Source organism: Botryllus schlosseri, chromosome 10 (genome assembly GCF_051294905.1).
Source record: "Botryllus schlosseri isolate E-star chromosome 10, Bs_hap1, whole genome shotgun sequence".
In the NCBI taxonomy this organism is placed as follows: Eukaryota; Metazoa; Chordata; class Ascidiacea; order Stolidobranchia; family Styelidae; genus Botryllus; species Botryllus schlosseri.
In genome coordinates, this window is record NC_137245.1 from 6956920 (window position 1) to 6968967 (window position 12048).

The following is a 12048-nucleotide window of genomic DNA, read 5'->3' on the forward strand; positions in this document are numbered from 1 at the left end:
TTTCGGTGTTAATTTGCTCTGAATAGCCTACTCATTAAGGATATGTCCTACCACCACATCATCTACTGCGAAGCCATTTTTTTTCCAGTGCCTCCCATATCGCCCCCTGAGCGCTTCCGCCCCCTTCAAAATCGCCAGCGCCCCTTGGGGGGCGCTGGAGGCAAGGTTAAGAACCACTGCTATAGACCAACGAGCCGACATGCGCCCTAAGTATGCTCACTTTTAATTCATTGGCTTCGAAATATCTCCTAAATTGATAGATATTAAATACACAAAGAAAAAAGTAATCTCATGAAACGGGATGGTCCGGGATTTGAACCCGGGAGCTTTCGCACCCAAAATGAGAATCATACCCATAGACCAAGGACTGGCAACATATGGCCCGCGACGTAATTTTGAGCGGTCTGCAGAGAGTTTCCGATCGTACATGATGATTAGGCCCCCGGCCACAGTCTGCCACAATCCTCCACAACTTGCTTATTACGTCAAATGATAGTGACTGTATGTGATTCTTCAGCATGTGTGTGGGAGGGGGAGTATTAGAGTGCGAAAGTTGAGCTCACGCGTAAGTTCATCAGCATGAGAAGGCTTGCATTAACGGCTTTACGCATGTTCTTAACGCTAATGAATTGATACCTTGGTAGATTTGGAAAAATCCCAGCCCCTCGTTCGTATACGATACATTATGCCAGGGGCGCGCAACATACGGCGCGCGGTCACAGTCTGTCCCAATTCTCCACTAGTTGTCAATCTTAGGGTAAATGGTAGTACGATTTAAACAAGATTAGCTAAATCAATATAAATAAATAAAAGCTCACTGCTGGTGCTGCTATTCGATCTATTTTTAGAACAGGCTCGCGTGCTACTCATCTGGCCCCTGCGGGCTACCTGGGGCCCGCGAGCCCCGCGTTGGTGACCCCTGACCTAGACCAACGAGCCGACATTCGCCCCAAGTAGGTTCACTTTTATTTATTGTCTTCGAAATATCTCCTGAATTAATTGATAGATATTAAACACACAAAGAAACGGGATCATCCGGGATTTGAATCCGGAACCACTCGCACCCGAAGCGGGAATCATGTCCCTAGATCAGGGGTTTCAAACATGCGGACCGTGGGCCGCGTCCGGTTTTGCGAAGCAATTCTAAGTAAATTGAAAAATGTGTGTCTTTTCCAGCACATTACCAAGCAATATTGGGTGTTTTAGTAAGAAACACTTGCCCCGGGACAGCAAATGTAGATTACGTTCATTGGCCACATTATAACCGCCAAACAGTGCTGTTTGTGGTTTCCCTCTAGTGACCATCAGGAGCAAGTCACTCACATTGGTGCGGCCTGCGAGCGATCTGAAGGTTTGAATCCGGCGCACGATGCCAGTTGAGTTTGACAACCCCGACCCCTGAAATGGTGCACATTTATACTATCGTAATATTGATGGATTCTTTCGATGCGAGGTGTTTTCGTATTTTAATAATTTCTGCTTCAATAAAATAAATGTACGTTTGGTAGTGTAACACTATCAGTTGGTTTTATTATCTGTATGCTACGCCCAAATTGACAATTCTAAATATAGGGTAAAGATAGCTCATTTGACGAAATATCTGTACAATTAATGCTGAACCCACTATTTTGAGGGTTCCAACCTTCCCATATTGATATAAGTCGGCTATATCGGGTGGTAATTGTCCGTATACGCTCATACAACATGTTTTTTGGAAAGTGTTTACACAATTATGGCATGATTTTACAACTTGAAAAAAAAACGATTTTGTTAAAAAGGCCTTTGTTTAAAACACAGTTTAAAACATGTTTTAAACAAAGTGTTTTAAAACACCGTTTTTTTTAAATGCAACCCTACCTGTATATTACGTAGAGGCAGCGACAAATTCGACTACTGCTCAAAGGTGTTTGTTTGTTTTAGGGTATTCATGGTGTTTGTCGACTACTATGGTCATTTACACCAGAGCGATATTCTTCTTATTTTCCGTAACTGCCGACTTATAGCACGGCCCACCTCTAGGCTTTTGGAAGACACCGCTGACGCGGATGAGGTGGCGAGGAGGAGCCTAGGTAAACCTCCAACACTTAGGTATCGGAACTGAGAAGTCGATCTCGGTCAGACTCGAACCCGCACCCATTCGTGTTGCAGCCGCGGATTATACCACTGCGCTATATCGCCACGTACGCTCAAAGGTGTATGTGAAAACTTGTGTAAGTAGATGTGGGGTTGAATGGAAATACGTACGTTTTGGTATAAAGGGCGATGAGCAAAAACCATTGAATTAAAGAAAGGATTATCGGTATTGTGTCAGCTGTCGCCATTGTTGTGGAGACTAAGACAAAATAGGACATATCGAAAAAGAGTCTCGTATATAACCGATACACGTTGCAAAAACAGTACGAGTCATTCACCCCAAGCCACATTGTTCGGTAAAGGCGAGTCGAATCGTAGCACAGTGTTGTATAAGTGTGGGTGCAGAGTAGCCTACCTAACCTTATCGAAAGCGACAGTTCAGTTGAGCAATGCGAGATATGAATACCGAATACAAGTATCGGATGAATATAGTTGAAAACACCAACGCTCCATGGGTTGAAGCTACCTTTCGTGATAAAAATGAGCTTAACTTGTGTAATGTATTGCTCATCATAACCTATCTGGACAGTAGCATATTGACACCACCAACTGTGGTGCAAATCAGGTTGACTGCCTATAATTTGCCAGATAGGAATCAAATTGTTCAATGTTCATTATAACCATCATTGATTGGTACTTACTTTCTAAATGCAATATAGATACTAATATCGAAGTAATCTAATTGTTTCAAAGATGATTTAGTCGAGACGTCGCATAATTTTATTGCCCGATCGAAGGTTGCTACTTCTGAAATTGCAGAGTGCATCTTCGAGACTCAAGCAAAATGGCAAATGCCATTGCAAATAGATGTAATTTTTGAAAATATGAATAATTACCGTAACTCCGGGGTATTTCAGCTAGTTGTTTGAACAATTTCACTCACAAACTTTATAGACGCATATCACAATGCTATTAACTACTTCACAAATCTGCCATGTTTCTATGTGTCGGAGGTTTAGCTGGGCTCCTCATCGCCGACCTCACTGCTTGAGCGGTGTCGTACGAAAAGCCCAGACGGATAAAGTGAAGTCGAGCTTTGAATAATCGACAGCAACAGATACTGAAGTGGACGCACGGAAGTGAGAGTGAAAGATGGTGAATATGCGTGCGAGACTGGAAGTCGTCCGCGAAGCGTACAAAAGTGAAAAAGACCAACGAACTTTGCAACATTCATGTTCTGGGCACAAATGACCAAATAGCCGATAAGTGCCAGATACTGTTCAATAAACAACAACAACAACAACTACTTCACAAAATCTGATATCTAATAAGAACACGCGTTTTCCGAAAAGTAGAAGTGGAAGTAGTAAAAAACTAAGTAAACAATGAATGTAGGCAAATGCTACTTGAGTAATCCGACTTTGTTACTAACCACTTCTGCCTAAACGCCCACACATAATGCTCATTATTGCTATATTTGAATGAGAATATCAACCCTGATCACAAGCAACATGAATAAGTATTTTCAGAGTCAAATATATCATGTCGTTCAACAGACTATTTTTCGGTCGCAAAGTTTCAGAATTTGAGCCACCTAATATCGTCAACGCCAAAAAATTGGTCATGACAACAAAATGAGAACTACCGCTTAAAAAAATAGACGGGTGATCATTAGGGATGACGTGAACGTGCCCTTCACGTTCGTGTTCTGTGTGTGAACCTCACAAATTTAGAGGTTCACGTTCACAAATGAATTTTGGTAGGTTCTGCACTGGGAAATTTTTCAAATGCTACACTTCTTCACGTCGTTATAACATCTTTGGTTGAAATTCTTTGCATTTCAACTTGGGGCCACTCTATATGCATGGCGATAGCAGCATAAAAAATGCTCTCTTGTTCGGAATATTCATTTTTACCTTAGTGAATATTTAGTAACTCTCTGCTTATGAGCTTGATACGCAATCACACGAAATCAAGAATGAAATACACTATAAGTAGGAAGTCAGTGAATAATGCTTATTCAACCAATCAATGAAATAGATATGAAGAATATATCGTTGTCTAGTGTAAAAATCTAGCAGTCGTACGGGATCCATCTTGATTTGATATATTTATTGTTTATTGTATCATAAAAACCACGTCCATGCGATTGGGGTGTTGGCTGCGAAATAACTTGTTTATGGAGTAACCTCGGTAGAAAATATAGAAACCAGTTTTACACTCTGCTTAATATCAATGTAGCAATATAGTCAGACGCCGAATACATTGCCCGGTCAGGCCTGGACCTTTAGGGTGTAAGCAGGACTGTAACTGCCGTACCCAAATCCCTCAATTGGGGGGCCGAGCTCGAAGGAGGCCAAAAATTATTTCGTAAATTTGCTTAAATTATAGAGGTTTTTTGAAAATTTAGACAAATTTCAAAAAAAAAAAAAAATTCGCGAAAGGCGCGAACGTTACTAATTATCTGGCTTCTTGGGTATACTCTCCCCCAAAAAGATGAAGTACGCATTATTTATACAATTGGCCATTTCGACGCCGGCCATTACTACGCCCCAAGGCATATACAGTTTCAGGCCATGTAATATATATGAGACTCCAAGAAGTGTGCCAGAACGATCGGCGGCGAGAAAACCTGGGCCGAAAAGAACTGCCCTTATGCTGACTGAAAACCTCGATATATATGCATAGGCCTATGTTTAATTGTCCATATGTGCCTAAATGGCTGACGCTGAATGTTCTTGTCCTGGCAATCGGAACCCCACAAGATAAATGACTACGGGCAAGCAAAATTTAATTTGCCAGTGTACAAATACCGATTTCAAATCGTGTGCGTCTTTTAGTTTAGTACGATTGGGTGATTTCAATATCTTTTGACAGAGCAGACAGGAGGTCACGAAACAAAATCATGCAATTAAGGTATTATACCGCAGAAGTATGTTTTAAAATTATTTACTGGCCCTATAGTTTCCAAGACACCTCATTCAGCTTTACCGGAAAATCTCATTACGTGAGTAGGAAGGATAGAAAATTTATAGCAACATATTTGCGATTCCCGATCATATTGACCGATTCAATCATGAAATTTTGAGAATTTTCTCGCTTGGCGCGTTTAGACGGAGTAATACATCTCACTAAACCAGTGGTTCTCAGCCTTTTTTTAGACACTCCCCCCTTTATAATAGTGAAAAATTTCGCGTCCCCCTTATCGTCATATCACAAAATCCAACCGGGATGCTAGCAACCCCAACAGATTGTTTCATGTCATGGAAGGTTATGACTGTTGATGAGATAATTCAAAAATATGAAATTCGGTCTATATAGAGAGAAACACGCGTGAATTGGATGAAAATCGCGCAGTGCGCGAAAAAAATTTCAGTTGACCGCTTCTTCGCGTCCCCATTCAGATGCTTTCACGCCCCCAGGCTGAGAACCACTGCAGTAAACAGGACAACAAATGTCGGTTATACGTCGCGGCAAACACGACTTACCTTATAGGGGGTCTGGCGAGCGAAGCCCCACCCCATGGGCCCCCTGAAGCTCCCCATGTTCGGTTTATCACCTATGGGGGGCCTAAGACCAACATTTCTTTTGATGGGGGGCTGATGAAGTGATGTCACACGCTCATATTCCCTTGAGAGCAATGTTCCCGCTAAGCTGCACACGTGCGCTAATGCGCAGTGCTGAAATGGTCAATGCGCACAGAAAATCTATTTCGCGCACAAAAAATCCGAAGTGATGACCTTTTTTTTAGTCGTTACGCACTGTTTTCCAAGGGTCTGCGCAGTGAGTTGGTGAGTGTGCGCAGACTCGTCCAAAACTGGAGGGAACATTGCTTGAGAGTCCTAGTCGAAATTGTAAGCAGACCGACGGAAGATATTGATTTTATGGGATTATTATAGCATTTGCTTGCTCCAGTTGATACATTTGGTGTCGTCCAAAAAGGCAGCATATACTTTAGCATTACGGCATAATGTGCTTGAGTTGTCGCTTGGTATCGTGTACAGCAGGGCTGTGGAGTCGGTAAATTTTACCACCGACTCCGGTTCCGACTCCGACTCCACACAGTTACAATATACCGACTGCGACTCCTGAGTCTTTAAACGTACCGACTCCGACCCCAACAGTATTACCAATTTACTTCAAAAATTATATGCCACACTGTCGGTTGAATGACTATCATACAACCATTAAACATATGCAAACATATGATTAACGGTGGCATTCAAAATTATTTCAATATGGCACAGCTCGGATAATTCACTATGCAAATAACATGAAAGAATGATTTGCTAAATATCCTTTCTTTTTCATATTTTATAAAGTTTTTGTAACATGGACTCTCTAATATCCTAATATGTATGAATCAGTCAAATATGACTTATATCCAGTCCTGTGTAATTAAAATGTAGATGAAAAAGCCAAGTGTAGCTCTTGCACATGTGTATGAGTCAGCAACTATTACAGATATTGAACTTACGAAATTTGTCATTACATACTATACTGATTACACGCAACACACTCTTACTACAAATAGACATTGGCCATGTATGAAATTTAGTAAGTAGCCAAATACCGTCGACTAAACATACTGCACTTGCATGTGTATTTATGGACCAGGACTTGCAGTCTTTCCTAATCATTTGTTCGACCAAAACATCTTAGCTACACTTCAGATATTTTTAATTTTCTCAAGTGGGAAGCACCGTTTGATTATCTTTACAGCAATTTTACAATTTTACAAAAGCAGCCAATGTATTTGCTCTGTCACAGTATCATGGTATGATTCCAAAAATTGCAACAATTTTGACTGCAGCGCGAAAATGCATATTGCTATTTTCTTGATCTACACAGCTGAATTGTAATTTGCAAGTAATGAATAATTTTATCGATATCGAGGGTGGCCAACTTTTTAGGCCAAAGGGACACATGAGATTTAAGAACCATTGCTCGGGCAACTGGAATGTTGATAACTTTTGTTTAGTCGTCCGATAGGAGCGAACCGAATTAGGTCACATTGCAAACAATACTTATATTACTACGTTCTAAAATTGATAACCATTATGTCATGCAACTGTGCAGTTTGCAGTCATGCCATGGTCGCGTGAAGCGCGACATTCTTTCATAGGTAATGACTGAATTCTATCAATAATTATGTTACTAACAGAGCCGTAACAACACTTCGTCAGCCCCCCCCCCCCCAAACGTTGGTATTGGGCCCCCCACAGGGTGGTAATCCTTGCTTCTGGAGGCCTTCGCCCCCCAGACCCCCCTCACGCTGGGTAGCCTACTGTTTAACGATATTTATCATCATTGGCATTAGGCGTCCATTTAGTGAGTAAACTTTTGTGGCCTAAACGCACAAGGCGCGAATTCTATAATTCATGACTGAATCGGGCAATATGAGGGGGTATTTTCGGATCTAAGTAAATACTCGGCTTCCATTGATAGCATTTTGCGCGAACATCTCGACACTGGGACAGCAGCCAAGCGTAATTCAAATAGTAATCAAAATGATGTGATTTATTCGATATATCAGATCTATCTACAGCATTTGTTTTCCGAGATAGATGACACTGAATTTCTACCTACTCAGTCTGACGAAACTACCGACATTACGTGTATGTCACAGCTCATCGTAATTTTTCGGTTCAAGAAATTGGGTTTGTCATTCGAACGATTCCACAGCTTTGTGGCTGTTGACGAACGGACGGCTGTCAAAATTTCTTCCGCATCAAATAAAAACATTACAACCCTAATCAATTGAGTCAAAACTTATTGCGCAAACCTACGACGGCGCAGCAGTCATGAGCGGTTCGCGACATAGCGTAAAGGTTTTATTGAAAGAAGTTTAGCCGCATGCGCATTTTTCGCTTGTTACGCGCATCAGTTCAATCTTATAGTAAAGAAAATGTGTTTAGGAATATCTTCTGTCAAGATATTCTTTGCAAATCTTTCAGGGTTCTCCTCCTTTTTCTCTGTTTCATCAAAGCGATCTGATTTATTGCGCGACATATGCAAACACCGGTTCCCTAGATGCGCATCAACACTGTGAAACTTCCAATCCACAGCTGTCCAACGGGTGTCAGATAGTAAGGTGAAGCTTCGGGAACGCTTCTCCGCGACTGAAAGCTCTCCAGTCTGGGATGATAGGCTACTTCCATACGTCAACCGGTGGGGCTTAGACGACTCTTGAAAGATGATGAATTTTTGTTCTTTTTAAAGCTTTCTTGTGACATTTTCATGCACGTCGATACGCTGTATACCACTGTTCAGTCGCGTATCGCCGGTAGCACTGCTGCGCAATTGTGTATTGCACATAATTGTGAGGCAATTTCGCATATATCCGGGAAAATGTACAATTCGCCGGTGATAATGCGCTTTTACGTCGTGGGGGGTAACTGTACAAAACCTGCTTGTTGACTGTTGAGGCTTACGAATGCTGCGATATACTAATGTCCTAAATCCAACATCGTCGGAATAATGACCAGTCGCTTACTTTCGCCCTGTTAAACCCGAGAAATTTCCTTGCCTACAAAATTCATTTTTCCTCTGGTCTACAGCAGACCGTGCCTCGTTATTGCGTGATGATCGACATTGTTCGGTTGAAGAGCGAGTTGAGCTGTTTGTATTATAATACATCTTTTTCTGAAGTTAAAACTAGCAGTGAACTTCCCAAATTTCATTTTGAAATTCACTTTTTATCAGCTTTGCTACTGTAACTAGGTTTTTGAATATCATTTTGACCACCCCGATTTCTTCCGCGCAATTCGAGCGCAGTTTCAGCACATTGAAACGCATCAAGACCTTTCTCAGAGACAGGATGGGTCAAGAAGATAGGCTCGATGCGTTGGCTATGCTCTCGATTCACAACGACGTAATTCTGGGTATTCCAAATCTCAATAAACTCGTTATTGAACATTTTGGTACTAATAAATCCTGCCGCGCACCATACTTATACAAGCAATAGAGTATGCTGATGGACGGACTACTGTACAACATGTTCTTTCAGAATAATTTCGAATACGTGAGCCCAGGTAACTCAACCATGTCCATGGCTATGGAAAAGTGACTGGTTTTCATCCTTTTCACTCGAAGCACACTGAAAGCTAATTTACCGGCATATTTTGTTATCTGGCTATGGAAAAAAGAAGTGAAAAATTCATTTCCATCAAATAATTTCTTCATGAAATTGCTTAATGCGATATGTGCTAGCATTTTAATGAACACAATGCTAGGATTCATGCTTGAAATCATAGTAGGCAGACTCGTAATTCATCTTCAATGGATAGCAGCTGAGTTTTTAATGTTTCACGTTTATGGCTGCCACCGCTTTGGATTCCTATCACCTGGTCGTAACACACCAGGGTCGAGTACGAAACACTTTCGAAGGGTTAGAAAAACTAAGGCCAATCTATTCACTCCGCTTTCGGGACACGAATGCTACCATACAAATCGGGTTCGGAGGAGCTGATGTAACACTTTACAGAATTGCCGAGCATGGTGCAATTGAAAGGTCACAGAGTGTCGTGCTAATGTTATTTGTCGGTGGTTAGTCTGTGTAGGTAGTCTTACTCGGCGCTTGCGCAATATCTACCGCGAAATCAGTAACGCTTGCTTCTTGTGCGCCCAGATTATTGATTCGTGGCATAGGGACGATTCTTATTCGAGGTAATTTTTTTTTAATTATCATATGAATAGAAAAATTACTAAAACATTTGTTATCACACTTCAAGTCATGGCTCACCTGCGAACCTTTCGCAAAAACTATAGTTAAAAAATCACTGTTATCGAGAAATTCATGTGACCATCATTAAGTTACTTTTTTACATTGGAAAACGCCATTGCGACGTCATGTTGACAAGTCGTTTGCAGCCCTTGACCCACCACCATATATTGTCACGAGCCGCCGCTGGGGGTGTTCAATTTATAATTTCCAAGTAGGCCGAATTTGACGGTAACTTGCATACTGGCATTCCACAAGCATCTCGAATATGTAATTTACTACGGTACTATTCAAGCGCTTTGCACGAGCGAAATCACATTTTCAGGTATTTGAATAAAATTGTTTTTGTGCTGGGCATAATTTGTCAAAATAATGAGGTATAGGCATCATGCGAGAGAAAAATGCATCATGACATCGTAAAAGCTGTCGCTTTATAATATTGCAGCGAGTAGACTTTTGACGTGCCACAATTATAGGTAGACAATTTTAGGATTTACGAAAGATTGATCTGATTCAAGTTCAAGTTTTTTCATAAATTTTCATTATTTCTAGACATCACAAGACTGCGATACAATGAAAGATAGGGAAGTGCCGCACCCATAAACGGTAAACATTAAAAACTCAGCTGCTATCCATTGAAGATGAATTACGAGTCTGCCTACCATGATTTCAAGCATGAATCCAAGCATTGTGTTCATTAAAATGCTAGCACATATCGCATTAAGCAATTTCATGAAGAAATTATTTGATGGAAATGAATTTTTCACTTCTTTTTTCCATAGCCCGATAACAAAATATGCCGGTAAATTAGCTTTCAGTGTGCTTCGAGTGAAAAGGATGAAAACCAGTCACTTTTCCATAGCCATGGACATGCTGGTTGAGTTACCTGGGCTCACGTATTCGAAATTATTCTGAAAGAACATGTTGTACAGTAGTCCTTCTATCCGCATACTTTATTGCTTGTATAAGTAAGGTGCGCGGCAAGATTTATTAGTACCAAAATGTTCAATAACGAGTTTATTGAGATTTGGAATACCCAGAATTACGTCGTTCTGAATCGAGAGCACAGCCAACGCATCGAGCCTATCTTCTTGACCCATCCTGTTTCTGAGAAAGGTCTTGATGCGTTTAAATGTGCTGAAACTGCGCTCGAATTGCGCGGAAGAAATCGGGGTGGTCAAAATGATATTCAAAAACCTAGTTACTGTAGCAAAGCTGATAAAAAGTGAATTTCCAAAATGAAATTTGGGAAGTTCACTGGTAGTTTTAACTTCAGAAAAAGATGTATTATAATACAAACAACTCAACTCGCTCTTCAACCGAGCAATGTCGATCATCGCGCAATAACGAGGCACGGTCTGCAGTAGACCAGAGGAAAAATGAATTTTGTAGGCAAGGAAATTTCTCGGGTTTAACAGGGCGAAAGTAAGCGACTGGTCATTATTCTGACGATGTTGGATTTGAGACATTAGTATATCGCAGCATTCGTAAGCCTCAACAGTCAACAAGCAGGTTTTGTACAGTTACCCCACGACGTAAAAGCGCATTATCACCGGCGAATTGTACATTTTCCCGGATATATGCGAAATTGCCTCACAATTATGTGCAATACACAACTGGGCAGTAGTGCTACCAGTGATACGCGACTGAACAGTGGTATACAGCGTATCGAAGTGCATGAAAATGTCACAAGAAAGCTTTAAAAAGAACAAAAATTAATCATCTTTCAAGAGTCGTCTAAGCCCCACCGCTTGACGTATGGAAGTATCATCCCAGACTGGAGAGCTTTCAGTCGCGGAGAAGCATTCCTGAAGCTTCACCTTACTATCTGACACCCGTTGGACAACTATGGATTGGAAGTTCACAGCAGTGTTGATGCGCATCTAGGGAGCCGGTATTTGCATATGTCGCGCAATAAATCAGATCGCTTTGGTGAAACAGAGAAAAAGGGGGAGAAACCTGAAAGATTTGCAAAGAATATCTAGACAGAGAATATTACTGATCACATTTCCTTTACTACAAGATTGGACTGATGCGCGTAACAACGCAAAAAATGCGCATGCGGCTAAACTTCTTTCAATAAAACTTTTACGCTATGTCGCGAACCGCTCATGGCTGCTGCGCCGTCGTAGGTTTGCGCAATAAGTTTTGACTTAACTGATTAGGGTTGTAATGTTTTTATTCAATGCGGAAGAAATTTTGACAGCCGTCCGTTCGTCAACAGCCTCAAAGCTGTGGAATCGTTCGACTGA